The 20,403-nt window shown below is 41.3% G+C and overlaps 1 protein-coding gene across 1 annotated transcript in view; it reads right to left on the bottom strand.

The window, feature by feature from the left end:
- CTNNA3 (catenin alpha 3) overlaps window positions 1-20,403 on the bottom strand; it is a 1,121,082-nt gene that overhangs the window by 985,374 nt on the left and 115,305 nt on the right. The gene's annotated exons all lie outside the window — the stretch shown is intronic.

Below are 20,403 nucleotides of genomic sequence, written 5' to 3' on the forward strand. Positions count from 1 at the left end.
GATCGGGCGATCCAGTCCAAACTGGGAGCATTTCACCCCTGACCCAGATGGATATTTTTTACAACATGATCACAGCTGGGACCAGAATTTCTATGGCAAAGCGAGGCAGCTGTCAAATCAATCACAACCAATTTTACAACCTTTTTTGTCATCGTTGTTAGCTGAATCACTGTAGTTGGTAAGTGAATCACATGGCCGTTAAGCAAATTTGCCTTCCCCACTTACTTTCCTCATTTGAATCTGGCTGGGAAGGTAGCAACTGGTGATCACCTGACCCTAGGAACCATCATAAATACATGCCCATTTGCCAAGCACTCAAATTTGGATCATGTGACCCTGGGGATACAACCGTCATAAATGCAAAGACGTAAGTCATTTTATTCAGTGCACTTGTAACTTCAAACAGTCACTAAACAAATGGTTGTAAGTTGAGGACTACCTGTACAAACAGTTTCACTATCTTTTCATCGCCCCTTAATGAACAAATATAAAACTCTTCATTCCATAAGGCAACTCTTTAACTGTAGGCACACACAAAAAGTAAAGTCTCCTCCAATCCAGAGGTCAGCAAAAAGTCCCAACAGAGCCCTGAAACAATAATATTAACAAATATAAAACTCATCTTTCCGTATCTCAACTCTTAACTGTAAAAGAAATCCGCAATCCCATAAAGTGGTCCCAGTACTATAATGTGAAAGAAAGACTTAACTTTAAAGAGGGACAATTTCTCCTTTAAAGAGAACAAGCTCACCAAAATCTCTTACTTTAAGTGAAAGGACAGTTAGATATCAAGCCAGAATAGTTAGATTTCAGATTAGGATACAGAAAGAAACTGTAGGACGGAAAAAAACTTAAATGTAAATGTTAACATGTTGACTGTGAGCAAATCCAATGCACAATATTATTCCAGGCTAGATGACAGCAAATCCACAGAACACAATCCAAATTAAGGTGCCCCATTTTAACCCTTATCACACAAACCAAGTTCGTTTTCTGTCTTTAGGGTTAAACAATCACACTCTTGAATCCATTCAGATGATTATTGATCCTTGTTTCAAATTTCTTCAAAGTTTTAAAAAGTCTTTAAAGCTTTAAAAAGCAAAAAAAAGAAATTATTCCAATTGCTCTCTGGAATTGACATTTTTATTGCCTTCCTCATTTTTAAAGCCTCATCCAATATTATTTTTTTTATATATCTAATAACAAATTCTTGCTCATGTTCTCAGTTAGACTTTGTTGTACATCTTTTTCTGTGACAGCTTCTTCTGGGAACAGGCTGTTCTTTAAGAAGACACAACATAGCTGACGTTACTGATTCAAAGTCCCAGTGCAATTCCTCAAAAATCTTTCTCTACACCGTTATGAATTGGTTTTTCTTGTTATGTCTCCAATATCGAAAATACGTTTCCTTTCCCATAAAATTGCACTTATTCTTCAGATTTAATTTTAGTCTTGATATTCAGAATCAACCGTTACAATATTTTCTGAGCCCTTAATCAATTTAAAAATGTATGTAGCCCAAACTTTTGTTTTTCGCTGTTTACTTTAAATCCTTAAAGCTTATAAGAGCTTATAAAGCTTTTTATTAAGGATTGATGGCATTCAACTGGTGTTTCCAGCCTTGTTCATTTTGAAGGTGTCTTGAAAGCGATTTTTAGCAATTTCGAAAAGCAAAGGAAGTGTGAACTGAATGTCTTTTAGAAGGTTCCAATTGCAGCTGTAGCAACATGGCAAATTCCCTTAGCAAATTCTTCCCTCTTCCAGAGGCTTTGCAGACAGAACACAGCTTGGGGGATCGCATGTCCTCACTTGATCTAGAGAGAGGAATAAAGGGGCCTTCCAGTTTTTAGACTGTTGGAAGAAATGTCCATCTGGGTTCAGTTCCAAGTGGGGAAAAAGACACTGGAAACATGGAGACTGCTTGGAAAGATGGTTTAATGATGGACAGGATCACATGGTTTGAGTTCCTGAACAGAAAAAGGGCGAGATGCTGAGCGTGCCTTGGTTTTATGCTTTCTCTGAGCTTTGAACTTCCCGGGGCACAGGAAGAGTATTCTGATTGGTTGTCAGACTCCCAGGGGGTGGGGGTCTTAGCTAGCCTTGATGGCTGATGTAATCTTCCCAGGTGCCATGTGGTGAGTTTCTGTTGCTAGATGGGTCCTATTGTGTTGCAGATGATGGTCCATTGACAAAGGTGGGGAGAATGAGTTTCTGCCTCTGGCCCATTGACAAAAGTGTGGAGAGGCAGGAAGCTGCAGGGAGCTGCTTTGTCCTTAAAACATGTTTCTCCATTTCTCATCCAGGGAAATATAATATTCTGCCCTTTTTAATATTTTCTAAAATATTTCATTCTTCTAGGAGAGGGGTGGGTGCTAACTTCCTACAAGACACAATCATTGGTCTCCCACAATAACAATTCTGGTTACCCTGCCCAGAAAAAATGAATTGTGTTGGCAAGGCCACGAAATATTATTCCAAGATATTGAGAGGTATTTATTACTGGAGGAACATGAAGTACCATATTAATCAAGAATTATACTATTACATTATTAATATGGTACTTCATGTTCCTCCAGTAATTCATGTTATTGAAAGATTGACCAATTCACCATATAAAAATGTTACTATTCTGTTCTTTGTTTATTCATGATTGTGATTCTATTATGTGACACACGTGCAAGACATAATTAGATGTAAACAATCTTTTAAGTAACAGAGATTTTTATTTTATTTTCCTCCCTCTTCCCTTGTCATGAATTCAGCTAACTTGCCTCTTTATAGAAATAATCATATGTAATTTGCATCAACTTTAATGAGCACTTACGTGGCAGAGGAGCTTTTCTTACAGAGTAATTCATACCTTTAAAAAATTCTGCATACAAAACTGAACAAATTCAGGAAGATGCATTGCAGCAGATTAGAACAACTCCAGTGTATATTTTAAGGCTCCATTATGAGTCAACCCTGACTTAAAAAACCAAAAAAAAAACTTGAAGACAAATTTGTATCCTTAATCTTAACAGTCCATTCTGTAGGTAGTTTTATTATTAAAATCCATATTTCTATAAATGTTCAAATTAAAAAGATATTCTATACAAGAATGAAAGCCTCACCCAAATATAAAGAAAATTTTAGCAAAGTTCCTGCTTTTATAACACCTGTGTTCAGGCTGAGTTGTTTTTTTTTTTAAATGATCTCAGAAATCTAAAATCAATCTAAAAATTTAACATGTATAATATTCCCTTAAATATGTATTAGATGTACCCAACTAGTAATGAATTTGGCAATACCCATAGCTTTGTGGTGTTGAACTTTTACTGAACATTTTGACTGAGTAGACAATTGTAAAATTCAGTTTTCCTTACCTACCATATTTTTCAGAGTATAAGATGCACCTTAGTTTTTGGGGAGGAAAATAAGAAAAAAGCTGATTGGCAGGTGGATTGGCCTCCAGGAATACCTCCAATCAGCTGTTCCCAGAGGTGAATTTTAGCAACAGGTTCCTTGGTTGTGATCTCTGTGCCTTGCTTTTTTTGCCTTTTTTTTTTTTTTGCTTTTTTTATACCTCTGAAACTTCTGAAACTCCATTTCAGAAAAAAAACTTTTTTTTCCCTGTCTCTGAAAGCCTCCGAAACAGCTTCAGAAAAAAAGCCTCTGAAGCTCTGTTTGGGGGCTTTTTTTCTGAAGCTCTGTTTGGGGGCTTTTTTTCTGAAGCTTCATTTCTGATGCTTTTTTAGCCTCTGAAACCTCGTTTGAGAAGCTGGGCAGGGCTACATTCGGATATTACCATATTTTTCAGAGTATAAGACGCACCCCAGATTTTCAACTTCTTTTTTCGGGGGGGGGGGGAAGCTGCGTCTTATACTCTGAAAAATATGGTAATTGAAATAGATAAGCAGAATCATCTCAAAACTTGACAGTCTGCACTGTCCTTTTCAGGGTCTCAGCCCATCCCACTCATTCATCATCTCTCTCTTTCCCATTGTTTGTTTTGTCCTCAATTCTCTGCCAGAATTCTTTGCCTGCCAATGTTCAATCCACATGGCACTCCCAAGGGGTGGGGTGGGGGGGAATTATGTGATTAGTTCTTTGCTCAAGTTGCTTGAGCTTTTGTTCTCTCTCTCTCTTTTTTTTTTACTGACAGTTACTGTCATGTTGACAACATGAGAACGAGCATTGAGAGAATTGAACATGTTATATTTAGTACTCAAAATGTACTCCTTTTGAGTACCTAGCAACCATATTTAAATTATATTCAAACCACCAATTCTAGGAGATGCCATTATTTACCCACCCCCCCAAAAAAAAATCATATTCCATTAATTCAGACTAGCAAACATGGTTCCTGGGCCATGAAGCTGAAGGCTTCACCCCCATTTAGCAAGAGCAACCTATTTTCTGAGGTTGTTTCCTCTGAGAGATTGCAAAAAGCAGTCTTCCGTTTGCAAATACCCTGTTTCCCCCAAAATAAGACATCCCCAATCGAGCTTTAGAGCGCATGGCAATAAGGCCAAGTGTTTATTTCAGGGTTCATTTTGGGGAAACACGGTAAATTCTGTTGGAAAAACTGTCCAGTTTAAACCATGATGCAAAAGGAGAATAAAGCTCTCAAACTTCTCTCACGGCTGGTAGTGCTTACAGAGGATGTCCCCAAAAAACGTGTAAAGGTAAAGGTTTCCCTCGCACATATGTGCTAGTCGTTGCCGACTCTAGGGGGTGGTGCTCATCTCCGTTTCAAAGCCCAAGAGCCAGCGCTGTCCGAAGACGTCTCTGTGGTCATGTGGCCAGCATGACTCAACACCAAAGGCGCACGGAATGCTGTTACCTTCCCACCAAAGCTGGTCCCTATTTTTTCTACTTGCATTTTTACATGCTTTCGAAACTGCTAGGTTGGCAGAAGCTGGGACAAGTAACAGGAGCTCACCCCGTTACACGGCAGCACTAGGGATTCGAACCACTGAGCTGCCGATCTTTCGATCGACAAGCTCAACGTCCTAGCCCCTGAGCCACCGTGTCCCTTAAAAAACGTGAGCTCTATGCAAATTTGTTCTCTTTTTGTCCTCATGGTGATGCACAAATCTAGATGGCATTTTAAGAAAGCCAGTGCTGCTTATTATCTTCTCCTTGATCTCTGCAGAGTTAGCCCCAGAATCTTGCTGGATAGGAACCAGGAGCAGGGAGCAGGGAGACGGTGGGCTCTAGCCCTCCCTGAGAGTTCTGAGTGATTCTGAGCCAATAATTCTCTCTCAAGCCAACCTACCTTGCAGGGTTGTTTTGGGGAAAACTGGAAGTGAGAACATGATGAGCACAGCCTTGAGTCACAGAAAATAAAGGCTGGGGATGGATAGATGATACATAGAGATAGATAGATAGATAGATAGATAGATAGATAGATAGATAGATGATAGATAGATAGATAGATAGATAGATAGATAGATAGACAGACAGACAGACAGACAGACAGACAGACAGACAGACAGACAGACAGACAGACAGATGGGTTTCAGCAGGTTCTGACTAGTTCTGGAGAACCGGTAGCGGAAATTTTGAGTAGTTCGGAGAACCAGTAGTAAAAATTCTTACTGGCGCCACCCACATCTATTCTCTGCCTCCCAAATCCCAGGTGATAGGAGGAAATGGGGATTTTGCAGTAACCTTCCCCTGGAGTGGGGAGGGAATGGAGATTTTACAGTATCCTTCCCCTGCCACGCCCACCAAGCCATACCATCCCCACCAAGCCATGCCCACAGAACCGGTAGTAAAAAAAATTGAAACCCACCACTGGATAGAGAGAGAGAGACAGACAGACAGACTGACTGACTGACTGACTGACTGACTTTCCATCATTTTTACTTTTGTTGTAACATGACAGCTACCTTCAGTCATACTCGGGTACTTACGGGACCGCCTGCTGTTACCGTATGCCTCCCACCGACCAGTACGTTCTCACAGAGAGGGACTTCTCAGGGTGCCGTCCGCCAAGCAATGTCGGCTGGCGGCCCCCAGGGGAAGGTCCTTCTCTGTGGGGGCTCCCACACTCTGGAACGAGCTTCCCCGGGTTTACACCAAATACCTGACCTTCGGACCTTCCGCCGCGAACTGAAGACACACCTTTTCATTCGCGCGGGGCTGGCTTAAATTTTTTAATTTTTATAAATTTTAAATTTAATTGATTTTAAATTTGTAATTTATTTTAAATGGGGTTTAGTTTTATAAATTTTTAAAATGCTAGGCTAATTATAATAAGTTTCTTAATTTCTATTTTAAATTGTACATTGTATTGTTATTTTTTACTGCTGCCTGTACACCGCCCTGAGTCCTTCGGGAGAAGGGCGGTATAAAAATCAAATAAATAAATAAATAAATAAAATAAAATACTCAGATCAACTAGTGGTGAAAGATGATGAAAACTGCAGCCTAAAAAATGTGGAGCCTAAAACTGCAGCCTAAAAAATTGTGGAGAGCTACAGACATGCACACAAAAGGAATGGAACATGCATTGCAACACACAATGCTCTGCATTGCTGCAGAGAGGCCACTAACAGTAACCTGGGCCAGAAAAGCCTGCCTGCAGAGCTTTCAACCGGATCTGGAATGTCAGTCATACAGAACACAGATAGGTGTGTGTGTGTGTGTGTGTGTGTGTGTGTGTGTGTGTGTGTGTGCGCGCGCACGCGCTTCCTTTGATAAGCAGAGTGTTTCTTAACTCCAGTAAGTTTAAATCTCCCTGGCTGGAGTGGAGACTTTAGGAAGTTCTGTAAGGGGCGTGCATAAGAGCATAAGCGTGCCTATCGTTCCTGCCCTATTGTTTCCTTTCATTATATCCAATTAATATAGTTATTACATACTTATGCTTATATAAATGCTTATATATTGTATAGATATTTCATGCTTATGCTTATATATACTGTATGACAAAATAAAATAAATAAATAAAAATAAAGTTGACGTGCACACATCTCAAAGTTGCCAAGATTAAGAAGCTCTGCTTTGGATCAGTGTTTAATTATCAGGTACACAGCCCCTTATGATGCTAGAAGTGCAGCGGTTTTGCCCTTTTTTTTTCTTTCTGCATTTAGCACATTAAAGAAGCATTAAAGGAGCTTTTAAGTCGTCTATACAGACAGAATGAGGTGACAGAATTTTGATCAAGTGATCAAGAGGACCCGAAGAACATTTTCTGCAAATGGAAACGGCGACTACTTTTAATTAGATTCCCTTCCAGAGTGGAGAAATAAAAACCTAATGCATCATGTTAGGTATTAGCTGGGATAAAATGCTATTCTTCCCAAATCATTCACAGCTGTGCTTATTTTCTGATCACAGGCGAGCATTGTTACAGGAGAACACACCAAAAAAAAAAAAAAAATCAAAAATCCAGGGTTTATTCAACAGCTCACAATAGGGAATAATGCTCTCTAATCATTCACTCTCTTTGACCCCAGCTAATCTTACAATATCTAGCCACAAAGACACATCACTCTGTCTACACAGAAATACGTTTGCATGCCACCATCAAATACAATGTGTACTGTAAAATGTGTTAATTTGTTTTCCTTCATGGTGAAGGCCTTGCCAAGGGACCATGCTAATCTTCTCTATATCGCTCTCGTCTTAGAGTATTTGCTGCCACCGAACCATGTAATGGATGTGACGCTTGACTGAACTAAGTCTGCCTTCATTACTGGAGTACAAGCCTCTGCCCAAGTGGGCTCACCGGTGTTGATCTTCAACAGGATCCATGACTAAGCAATGTTTTGACTACAGGGCCCTGGACCACACTGGAAAGCATCCATCATTTTTGCAGTTTTATTTAAATCCCTGAGAACGGTTTACAGCAATCGGTAGGGTCACAACAACAACAACAGTCTACAGTAGTATTCCTCCCCATTCAGTATGACAAATGCTGGTGATATAAGCTGTCACATGCCCCCCTCAAATTAGATTTCCAGACATCTTACAGATTTTACTGACAACATGCTGCATTTCAAAGACAGATGCACAGACAAAATTTTCAGTATGCAAACATTTATCAAAGGAAAGGTAATTCCCTTTGCTAGTAGTACTGGGAACCTAGGAAAAAAGCAAAGCACTGTGTAATAGAATTAATATTCATGAAGAAATTTCTGAAGTAGTGCGCCAGGATGTTTAAGTGAATTCTGCATTCGAAGAGAGACAAGGTGAGATGTTAAAGAAATTACCGTGGAAATGAATGACAAAAAGTCATTCTTTAAACAACTGCTTTAAAACAGCAGGCTGAAAGTTAAGGCTAAATTAGTAAACTTTCAACTTTGTTTATGGTTTACATTGTTGGGAAGGCACACATTTGCTGTGTATTTTATATAAAAAGTGTTATTATAATTCAAATATTGAACAAAAGGTAGAAACCAGCAGCACACTTATTTTTTCATTGAACACCATTAGTAATCTCCAAAGTAACACGGCAGCTGAAAGTAGCAAGTTTCTAACATCTGATCATTTGTTTAATTATGAGAATATACTGGGAATTTTCTCAATATGTTAGTACACAATTATACCAAGAGCCTAGTCAAACTGTACAATAGAGAGCGACTGGAGGACATGATGAGAGGAAAGAGGAGAGGAGAGGAGATTAACAGAGTTGGAAGGGACTTTGTAGGTCCTCTAGTCCAACCCCCCACCCAAGCAGAACCTACATATTTTTTGACAGATGGCAGTCCAGTCTCTTCTTGAAAACTTCCAATGATGAAGCTTCCACAACTTCTGAAGACAAACTGTTCCATTGGGTTGATTGCTCTTACTGTCAGAAAATTTCTCCTTATTTCTAGGCTGAATCTCTCCTTGGTCAGTTTCCATCCATTATTCCTTGTCTCGCCTTTAGGTGCCTTGGAAAATAGCTTGACCCCTTCCTCTCTGTGGCAGCCCCTCAAATATTGAAACCCTGCTATCATGTCTCCCCTGGGCCTTCTCTTCACTAGACTAGCCATGCTCAGTTCCTGCAACCGTTCATCGTATGTTTTAGTCTCCAGTCTCCTCATCGTCCTGGTTGCTCTTCTCTGCACTTTTTCTAGAGTCTCAACATCTTTTTTTATAGTGTGGTGACCAAAACTGGATGCAGTACTCTATTTTTTTTATTTTTTTTTATTTTTTTATTTTGTCACAACATCATAGAAAAAGATTATATAGTATATAAACATATATATGAGTATATATGAGTAAATATTAGGAGGTATAATATATATATAATATATTAAACATATATATATATATGTTTTCTGAGGTTTTCACGGGTGTTTGTATGTAGGTCTTTGGTTGTTCGGGTTTTCTCCCGTGTAAATATATATATATATGTGTGTGTGTGTGTGTGTGTGTGTGTGTGTGAGTGTGTGTGTGTGTGTATGTATGTATGTATGTATGTATGTATGTATATATATATATATATATATATATATATATATATATAGGAAGAAGAAAAGAAAAACAATAGGACAGGAACGGTAGGCACGTTTGTGCGCTTATGCACGCCCCTTATGGTCTTCTTAGGAATGGAGTGAGGTCATTAGTAGACAGTTTTTGAATGAAGCTTTTGGGATTTGGGGAAGAGACCACAGAGTCAGGTAAAGTATTCCAAGCACTGATGATTCTGTTACAGAAGTCATATTTTCTGCAATCTAGATTAAAGCGGTTAACATTAAGTTTAAATCTGTTGGTTGCTCTTGTATTATTGCAATTAAAGCTGAAGTAGTCTTTAACAGGAAGGACATTACAATAGATGATTCTATGAGTTAAACTTAGGTCTTGTCGAAGGCGACGGAGTTCCAAGTTTTCTAAGCCTAGGATTTCAAGTCTGGTGGGATAAGGTATTTTGTTGTTTTCAGAGGAATGGAGAACTCTTCTTGTAAAATATTTCTGGACACGTTCAATTGTATTGATGTCAGAGATGTGGTGAGGGTTCCAAACAGGCGAGCTGTATTCTAGAATTGGTCTAACAAATGTTTTATATGCTCTGGTTAGTAGTGTAGTGTTTTTGGTGTGGTCTGACTAAGGTTTTATAGAGTTATGTATATATAGATAGAGTAGCCTCTCCCTGAGATTCTCCCAAAAGCAAGGGCATCTAGAGATGAAGTAGAAAGCAGTGAAGAAGAACTATAAAAGAAGACCAGAGGTGAATGTAATGGTATGTGAGAAAGACTATGAGAAACAGGGTTAAGAGATGCTGCCTAGGAAAAAATCAGGTAAGAAGCTCATAGCTGCCTAAGAGGCAGAGAAAGAGAAGGGGCCTGCTTTAACTTCTCAGGCTGTAAAGGACACAATGGGAGATCTGTATTTTTAGACTTTTTAAAAGTAGCCTTACAATCTAGAAGTATTAACACATCTGATTGTGTTTCCCTGTATGGCATCCCTGGGAAGGCTGACATCAGCCTTGCGAGTTTGGATTCCGCAAGGCAAAACCAGAGATTTTGAGTGGAATGACGTTTTGTGATGGGAGAGATCAAGAAATCTGAGACAAGATTTTGATTTACCATATTTGTTTGAAAAGACTAGATTTTCCCTGTTATTTTACCTTTCAAATGGGAAGGTTTTCTTTACTATGGTGTGAAGGCAGACTACATTTCCAAAAGGAATGGGAAATCTTTTATTTCCTTTCTGTTCAATCACGTCTGAGTCTCATAGACCAGGGGTGTCAAACTCAATTTCATTGAGGGCCACGTCAGGGTTGTGTTTGACCTCAGGGGGCTGAGGTGGGTGTGGCCATGGTGGGTGTGGCCATCTCAACGCCATTCCTATCGGGGGCACCTGTGGTGGCCCGAGCACTCTGCCAGCGAAAACAGGCTCCTGAGCTCCGTTTTCGGCTGCCACAACCTCACTGGCAACCCTCTGCCAGTGAAAATGGAGCTTGGGAGCCTATTTTCATTGGCAGAAGCACCGCGGGCTGGTCCTTTGCTGTTTCCAGGGCAGTCCTGAGGGCCAGATCTAAGTACCCCGTGGGCTGGATCTGTCCCCTGGGGCTTGAGTTTGACACCCCTCTCATAGACTATCTGGGCAAATCCCTGCAGTTTTGTTGCCAAGGTTTTTCAGAAGTGGTTTGCCATTCGCTCCTTCCTAGGGCTGAGAGAAATCATCCACCTGGCTTCATGCCTATGGCAGGACTAGAACTCGTGGTGGTCTCCTGGTGTCTAGCCTGATGCCTTAACTACTACACCATAATGGCTCTAGTGGGAAATCTTACTGCCATGTAAATACAGCATCAGATATTTTGGGGCATTTCAAATAGATAGGAGCAGTGGCGGGGTGCTGCCAGTTTAACAACCGGTTCAGTGAGCACACGCTTTGCGCGCGCATGCACACACGCACCTAAGGCACTTGTGCGCAGCACTGAAAATGGAACATTTAGAAGCTCAGCTGCTTACCTTCCAAGTCAGCCATGGTAAGTAGAACAGCAAGGGGGGGGATGGTGAATCAGTTGTGCCACGCGATTGAGATGAGCTACAAAGCAGGAAATAAAGGACAGGATAGAGCAGGGGCAGGTGGGCGGAGCCAGCTGATCGTCGGCACTACCGGTTCACCTGAACTGGTCTGAACCCGCTGAATACCACCTCTGGATACAAGCATGTGAAAATGTAGGAGGGTGGATTTCTTTATTTGACTGGTCTCCGCATTTATTTAGTGGGGTACGTGACTGCAAAAGTTTCCGAAATGATGAGAGCGAAAGCTTATTAGTTTTCTTAAATTTCCCCAGCAAACTCCTGTTACCACTCTTTGTTCAGTCAGTAAGCTCTGACTTCAAAGCCTACCTTGACTTTTATTCTTCCTAGAGTCTCTGCTTCCCTCAGCAGGATGTGACTAATCAATCACCTACAATGAGTAATCACCAACTCTCAAGACACACCAGCTGCAATCAAGAATTCATGAGGAAAGAGCCTTTCCACCCCTCCTAGCTCACCCCACATTCCCTCGGATCAAGTCAGACTTCTCGGTCATATCCCTTTCTTCCTGGGGAATTCCAATGGAATTCCTGCCCCTTTTCCTGTTTGATGAACCAATGTTTAGGGCAATGGTGGAATTCAATTTTTTTTTATTACCGGTTCTGTGGGGGTGGCTTGGTGGGCGTGGCAGGGGAAGGATCCTGAGAAATCTCCATTCCCACCCCACTCCAAGGGCAGGATACTGCAAAATCCCCATTCCCTCCCCATTCCTGGGAGAAGGATATTGCAAAATCTCCACTCCCACCCCACTCGGGCTGGCCAGAGACAGTATTTGCCGGTTCTCCGAACTACTCAAAATTTCCACTACCGGTTCTCCAGAATCTATCAGAACCTGCTGAATAGCACCCCTAGTTTAGGGGTACCTTTCGCCATTTTAATATGTCGTGTGACTTTGCCTACCCTTTGAGAAAATTAACAAGCACAATTCTCATTGCATATAACTGCAAACCGTCTACCCACCTAAAGTGATAAATTTAGAAGTAAAAAAACCACTATGTTTCTCTGGCATCTACGCAACCTTGCCTTGACTGTGGTACAGGAAAGCTGGTACAGAAGATGATAACAAGCAGGGGTGAAAAACAACAGAGGTGGCTGATTTTTAAGCTTGCTTTTTGCTGGCCACGGGGTACTTATCAGATCTGAGAAATGCTTGTTTTACTGATAATAAATGCTTATTAGGGAGACATCTGCTTGTTTAGTTAACCTCTAAGAGCACATGATGCTTGCTTGAGACCATGAGCTGTTGGAACTTGACTGTGGGGGGGGCGTGCACACCCCCTTTGAAGAAATATTCCCAGATGCCCTATTCTGCACAGAATAAGGTTGTTGCTATCTCTGCCCTTGGTGTGTGATTCATTGGGCGATAGCATACCAGGCATGATCCAGTGGTTTCTGGGATAACATGAGATAATACACTGAACTAAAACTCCCCTTGCCACTTACCCTCTTGAGTTTGACTTGTGATTATATCTGCTCTTCTAATAACTCCAGGATAGTCTGCTGTTGCTAGACAGAAGTTTATCTTGCCACTTGATTTTAGGCACTATCTGCAAATAGGCATTTACTGAAGTGTTGTTTGGAAATATTTGAGTGTTTTGTATTGAGGCCTCTAAGCAGGGGTGAAATGTTACCGGTTCACTCGAGTTTGGGCAAACTGGTAGTGATAAAAACTACCGGTTCAGGCGAACAGGTAGTAAAAAAAGGCTACTGGTTGTTGTGACTCCGGCCCCAGAGCCTGTCCTCATGGAGGAGGATGACTCTGAGAGTGATGGGGAGGAGCCGACAAGGCCTCCCTCTCCAGGACCCTCCTCTCTGGCACCGCCCCAAATTCCAGCTGCAGGCCAGGAGGAGGAGCTGACAAGACCTCCCTCTCCCGGACCCTCCTCATCCCTGGCAATGCCCCAAGTTCCAGTTGCTGAAGATCAAAGGGATAAATATTCTGTCTATTGCAATAGGCCTATCTCAAAGGTGAGTTCTGCATTTGGGAAGGCAATCGGCCACTTAGGACACAGAATAATACAGTTGGAAGGGACTTTGGAGGTCTTTTAGTCCAACCCCCTGCCCATGGCACGAGATCCTAGATCAGTGATGGCAACCCTTTTTGCCATTGCATGTCAAAAGCGGGGGGAGCGGGGGGTGGGTCCCACCAGAAGTTGGCAAACAGGCTGTTTCCGGCCTCCGGAGACCTCCAGGGGGTGAGGAAGGTCGTTTTCGCCCTCCCCAGGCTCCTAGAAAGGCTCTGGAGCCTGCAGCGAGTAAAAAACGGCCTTCCCCCCCCACCATGGCCCTCCGGAGGGTAGAAACAGCCTGTTTCCTGACTCGGTGGACTCGGAAGGCCCAAAAATCAGCTGGCGGAGCTGAACTAGGGCAATGCTCGCGTGCCCACCAATATGGCTCCGCGTGCCACCTGTGGCACACATGCCATAGGTTCACCATCACCGATATCATTCTGGGCAAAATTCAGATGGTATGATAACAAATATGCCTTTCTGGTTTCCCTACTTCTATTCAAGTTGGGCTATGGATTTGACCACAATGAACATGAAGCCAGTTAAAACATAGAATTATTTATAGTATTTCCTTGGGTCTTCTGGGTTGCATAAAAGAAGCAAGCTTTACAATTCCCAATGAATGTAAATGAAATGAAAATCATCCAAAGATAGCAAAAACAGGTCATCTGCTCCAACATCTGCCCTTTAATAATCCAATTCAGACTTTTAGGTATTTTTGAAAATACCATAATATTTGTTTTATTTCAGTTTAATTGCTGTACCTTGTGGAGGAAGACCAAGGAGCCTTTAAACCTACCAGTGTCTATAAAGGAATCATTCTGATAGAGAATCAGCAGTGGGTTTCAATTTCAGCTGCTACCGGTTCGCTCATGGGTGCGTGTGCGCACAACACTTTTGCACATGCACAGAGACGTCCAGGTGGGTGGGCAGAACCTCCTGCTGTTGCCGCTACGAGTTCGCCTGATCCAGGGCAAACTGGTAGCAACCCACCACTGTAAAGAAAGAATAATAATATACTACTAACCTGCCTAACCCATTCAGTGGGTGAAATTCTCTTTGTCAGATAATTGACCCTGCCATTTAGAAAGAAATTGATTAATAGTGGGGTAATAATGTAGCCTTGTTTAATTCCTTTTACAGGAGAGACCAAATCAGAGAACTGCCTGGCAGTTTCCGTCTTACAATATGATTAGTGCCTTCGTACATCTTGGAGATAAGATTAAGCAGCTATTAATCAAGTATCTCTCTGAACTTCTCTCATAATATATTTCTAGAAATATTATCAAAGGCCTCCTTAAAACAAGTGCATTGAATGAATAACAGAATAAGAAGGAACCTTGGAGGTTTTCTAGTCCTAAACCTATATCATTTCAGACAAACAGTTGTCCAATTTCTTCTTAAAAACTCCAGTGTTGGAGCACCTACAATTTCTGGAGGCAAGTTCTCCCATTTACTACTGTCAGGATGTTCCACTTTAGTTCTAGGTTGATGCTCTCCTTGATTAGTTTCCATCCACTGCTTCTTGTCCTACCTTCAGGTGTTTTGGAGAATAGGGAGTCTCTAGGAGTCTCCGAAGGCTGGGGACAGCAAAATGGGGATTTTGCAATATCCTTCTCCTGCCATGCCCACTAAACCACGTCATGCCCACCAAGCCATGCCCGCAGAACCGGTAGTAAATAAAATTTGGATTTCACCATTGCCAACCAGCCCCTCGTTGCATTTCAATATGAATGAAAAACTTGCCTCATTTCTCATTTCATATATCATAGAAAAACAGTGCTGGGTCTTTCTCATTCTGACAATCTATAGCGGTTTTTTTAACCATAGAGAACAACACTGGACAACAGATGCTACTACAGACCCTTGCGATACTCTAGACACAACTGTCATGATGTTCCAAGGTGCTTGCCCAGTGCCACCTGTTGTGATTGACAGCTGGCCTAAATTAAACTATCTCAGAGCATAGATGGATGCCTGTTGATCAACAAATACATTAAGTGCAAGTCCTACAGGGAACATATTGCAATCTAGAAAACACCCTCGAGTAGTATTAAAGGCTGCCTGAAGTACAATTTGATCATATAAGTGGTTTGATGGGAATTCACAGCAGGCAAATAAGCTGTGTATGAAGGAAAGTCGGAGCAACAAGCTTATCAACAGAATAAGGGAGAGGAAATAGTAGCACAAGCATTTAAAGAAGCATCACAGATTAAAATAAGTTTGGCAAATAATGCTGATTATCACAGGAACTAGTACATATGTAATGCAGCTGCGGAATGCAGCACACACAAAAGATAAACAATCCTGCAAGTGTCAGATATAGCAAATGGAAAATTATATTTAAAAAGGGGAGGAGGAATAAATTTAATTCAACATATGCCATTTTTATCTCATTAAACTCTTATTTTATAAAGGGCCCTGTTTAGTGCACCATCTAACACAATAAATGATTGAATACAGGTAGTCTTCCTGTCTATTCAAAATACATTTTATTCTAATATTAACCTATTGCACAAATTTAGTAATAAGAAAAACAGATTTATTGGTGTATAGCTGGAACAAATAAATTATATACCCTGTTACGGAATGAAACCCGTAGTGTCCCTGACTCAAAAACAGTTTAATAAAAATAGGAGGCTAATTGGGCAACCAACCAACCGTCTCATGACTTAATTCAGGAAAAGTAGTTTAGCACCAGGTGTTGATCTAGATTTCAGGATCAGATCTGTACTTTCATGAGATTCAGATAGTCCTTGACTTATGACCACATCTGAGCCCAAAATTTCTGTTGCTAAGAGAGACAGTTGTTAAGTGAGTTTTATCCCATTTTATGACCTTTCTTTCCAGAGTTGTTAAGTGAATCATTTCAGTTGTTAAACTGGTAACATGGTTGTTAAGAGAAGCTGGCTTCCCCATTGGCTTTGTTTGTCAGACGGTCACAAAAGGTGATCACATGACTCCAGGACGCTGCAAACCATCATAAATATGGGCCGGGATAGCTCAGGCAATAGAGAAGCCTGTTATTAGAACACAAAGCCTGCAATTACTGCAGGTTCGAGCCCGGCCCAAGGTTGACTCAGCCTTCCATCCTTTATAAGATAGGTAAAATGAGGACCCAGATTGTTGGGGGGGGCAATAAGTTGACTTTGTAAAAAATATACAAATAGAATGAGACTATTGCCTTACACACTGTAAGCCGCCCTGAGTCTTCGGAGAAGGGCGGGGTATAAATGTAAACAAAAAAAAAAAAATATGAGTCAGTTGCCAAGTGTCGAAATTTAGATCATGTGACCGTGGGGATGCTGCCATGGTCGTAAGTGTGAAAAATGGTCATAAGTCACTTTTTTCAGTGCTGTAGTAACTTTGAACAGTTACTAAACCAATAGTTTTAAGTCAAGGACTATCTGCATAGTGTAGTATAAAAATATACAAATTGAATAAAATACCAATTATAGTTGGAATTCTTGGAAGTAGCCACCAATTCTTCAGAAATGTTAAACTTAGACTTGATAAACTCAATTTTTAATTCATATGTTTTATGAATTAAATATGTCAACATATTTTATGTTGACATTCCATGACACTTATGTTCTTGGCCAGAACCAAATATCTGGAGTAAACCCCCAACTGATTACATTGTGCTCTTTTTTTCAACATATGTCTGGTACACCATACCCAGAACCAGTGGTGGGTTGCCCCAGATTCGGATCGGTTCTTGCAACCCGGGGGGAGGCTCCACCCATCGACCCCAATGTCACCAGGAAGCTTCTGCGCACATGCGATCCCGCGATCCCACTGCGAACCAATAGTAAAGGTAAGTAGAACTCACCCCTGCCCAGAAAATGTCTGCTCCATGCATGGCTTAGGACAGTGGTGGCTAACCTTTTTGCCATCGTGTGCCAAAAGCGGGGGGAGTACGGGGAAAGGGATATCATGCACTTGCGTGCCCACACCCATAATTTTATACTTCCTGTGCCTGCGTGTGCGACCCCCCCCACTCCCTCCGCTTTTGGCACGTGATGGCCCAGTAGGTCCGGTTTTTTCTCTCCCCAGGCTCCAGAGCCTCTCTAGGAGCCTGGGGAGGGCAAAAACGGACTCCCACCCCACCCCGGGATCCCTCAGGAGGCCGGAAACAACCTGTTTCCCTACTTCAGATGGGCCCAGAAGGCCCAAATATCAGCTCGCCGGTGTGCACATGTGCACCAGAGCTGAGCCTGCATGCCCACCGATATGGCTCCGCGTGTCACCTGTGGCACGCGTGCCATAGGTTCGCCATCACAGGCTTAGGAAAACCACAGACCACTAACTTACTGTATACTGTTCAGTGAATATTTATTTCAAGAGCCAAAAGATCTGTATACCATGCATGCCCACCGGTATGGCTCCGCGTGTCACCTGTGGCACGCGTGCCATAGGTTCGCCATCACAGGCTTAGGAAAACCACAGACCACTAACTTACTGTATACTGTTCAGTGAATATTTATTTCAAGAGCCAAAAGATCTGTATACCATGAAATGTTAATCCAATTCAAAACATTATTGTGCTCATTCTCAGTCTCCACAGGGATGCTGAGATAAGAAAGTACAGCTTCACACATTAGCAGTTACATAAACATGAATGAGGGTGCGTCTATCAACCATGTCCAAAGAGCTTTAGCCAGATGAGAAAAATGAGACAGGAAGGAAAAAAAAAGAACATCAATGAGTACAGAAAATCATTCACCACTTGTTGATTGTGCCCTGACTCAGAAGCAGAGTAGGAATCTATCTTTTAAAGTGGTATCACTATTTTTTTTTTTAAAATGAACCCATTTCTTTCAGATGCTATTGGATGTGCTATGTCACTGTAACAACATTGCTAAAAAGGCATTAAGAGTTGTTAACCTAATCTTGCGTAGCTTCTTCTCCAGTAATATTGAACTGCAAACTAGGGCATACAAAAGTTTTGCCAGACCAGTTCTTGAATACAGTTCATCCGTCTGGAACCCACACTGCATATCAGACATTAATACAATTGAATGAGTCCAGAGATATTTCACAAGAAGAATCCTCCACTCCTCTGCTCGCAACAAAATACCTTATGCCACCAGACTCGAAATTTTGGGCTTAGACAATTTAGAACTTTGCCGTCTTCGGTCTGACCTAAGCATAGTACATAAAATCATCTGCTACAATGTCCTACCAGCCAATGAATACTTCAGCTTCAACCAAAACAATACAAGAGCACACAATAGATACAAACTCATGATAAACCGATCCAAAGTAGACTGCAGAAAATACGACTTCAGTAACAGAGTTATCAACGCCTGGAATGCACTACCTGACTCTGTGGTTTCTTCCCCAAATCCCCAAAACTTTAACTTTAGACTGTCTACTGTCGACCTCACCCCATTCCTAAGAGGTTTGTAAGGGGCACGCATAAGCGCACCAGTGTGCCTACCGTCCCTGTCCTGATATTTTCTTTTATTCATAACCTTTATATGTATTTATAATTATGTTTACACTTGTATCTGTCATAAAATACATGCTTTACGAAATAAAAAAATAAGTAAAATAAAATAAATATATGGGAGTGTGCTGTTGGCATCGGGAGATTTTTGTGAAAATGCATTTATATAATGCTATTTACTGTGGAAGTCACTGGTTTCTCTATAATTACGTTTTGAGCTGCAGAGAACATTTCCTTCAAACCCACCCTATAGGATTAGCCATCTGTTGTCAGTAAATAGTCCTTCTAGAAAGCTGGAGGGCAGTGAGCATAACCTATTTTATAACTGAATCAATTCTGAAACAAAGAAGAAAACTATAGACCAGACATTTTAACATCGGCCTCAGGGGAAACTGAGGAATTATCAATAGGGAACACATGGAGAGCAGTTTGATTGAAGACAAAAAACATGATTGAAGACAGGCAGATCATTGGTAACTGACCTAAGAGTTATCTGATTATAGTAATGCTATAATACAGTTTTTCTCAATGTTTATAACTTGAAGATGTGGTCTTCAACTCCCAGAATTCCATTTTTGCTGACTGGAGAATTCTGGGAATTGAAGCCTCCACATCTTAAAATTGCCAACGTTGAGAAAGACTGTTGTAATATATCCGAAAACAATTGGTGATTATCAGATTATCAGACAGTGAAGCTATCACATACCTTTGATATAAGTTCAACGCTTAGAAGAAAACAAATATTGCAGTGCTAGGTCAGTCAAATTCCTAACAATGCCAGAGTTCCTTTCTGACAGCAGCCATCCCAAATGTCTACAAGAAACCCATGAGCCACTATTCTCTTGCTGGAGCACAGTTTTAGCTTCTCCCAGGGATTTCAGAACTGGAACTCTCACCACTTCAAACAATGTCACTCAAGCAAATGACACATATTCATTGCAACCTGTTCATTGTTGACTAACAAACAGCTTTGAACCAGTGGTGAAATCCAAATTTTTTTTCTATCAGTTCTGTGGCCGCGGTTTGGTGGGCGTGGTGTGACATGGTGGGCGTGGCTTGGTGTCATGGCGGGAGAAGGATACTGCAAAATCCCCATTCCCACCCCATTCTGGGGCCAGCCAGAGGTGGTATTTGTCGGTTCGCCGAACTACTCAAAATTTTCACTACCGGTTCTCCGAACTGCTCAAAATTTCCGCTACCGGTTCTCCAGAACCTGTCAGAACCTGCTGGATTTCACCCCGATATCTTCCCTATTTTACTAAAAAGCATTATGTCAAAACTTTTTATTATATTAATTGATCAAAGAAATGATGGGCAGCAAAGATCGATATATGATCTGGCCGCACTGGTTTATCATTATTTTTATTCATTTAATTATTGGTTAGGGTTTATTTACCAGGATGATTAGGTGACTGGAGACTAAAACATATGAAGAACGGTTGTAAGAACTGGGCAAGGCTAGTCTAGTGAAGAGAAG

This window comes from Ahaetulla prasina, chromosome 6, assembly GCF_028640845.1.
Source record: "Ahaetulla prasina isolate Xishuangbanna chromosome 6, ASM2864084v1, whole genome shotgun sequence".
Lineage (NCBI taxonomy): Eukaryota > Metazoa > Chordata > Lepidosauria > Squamata > Colubridae > Ahaetulla > Ahaetulla prasina.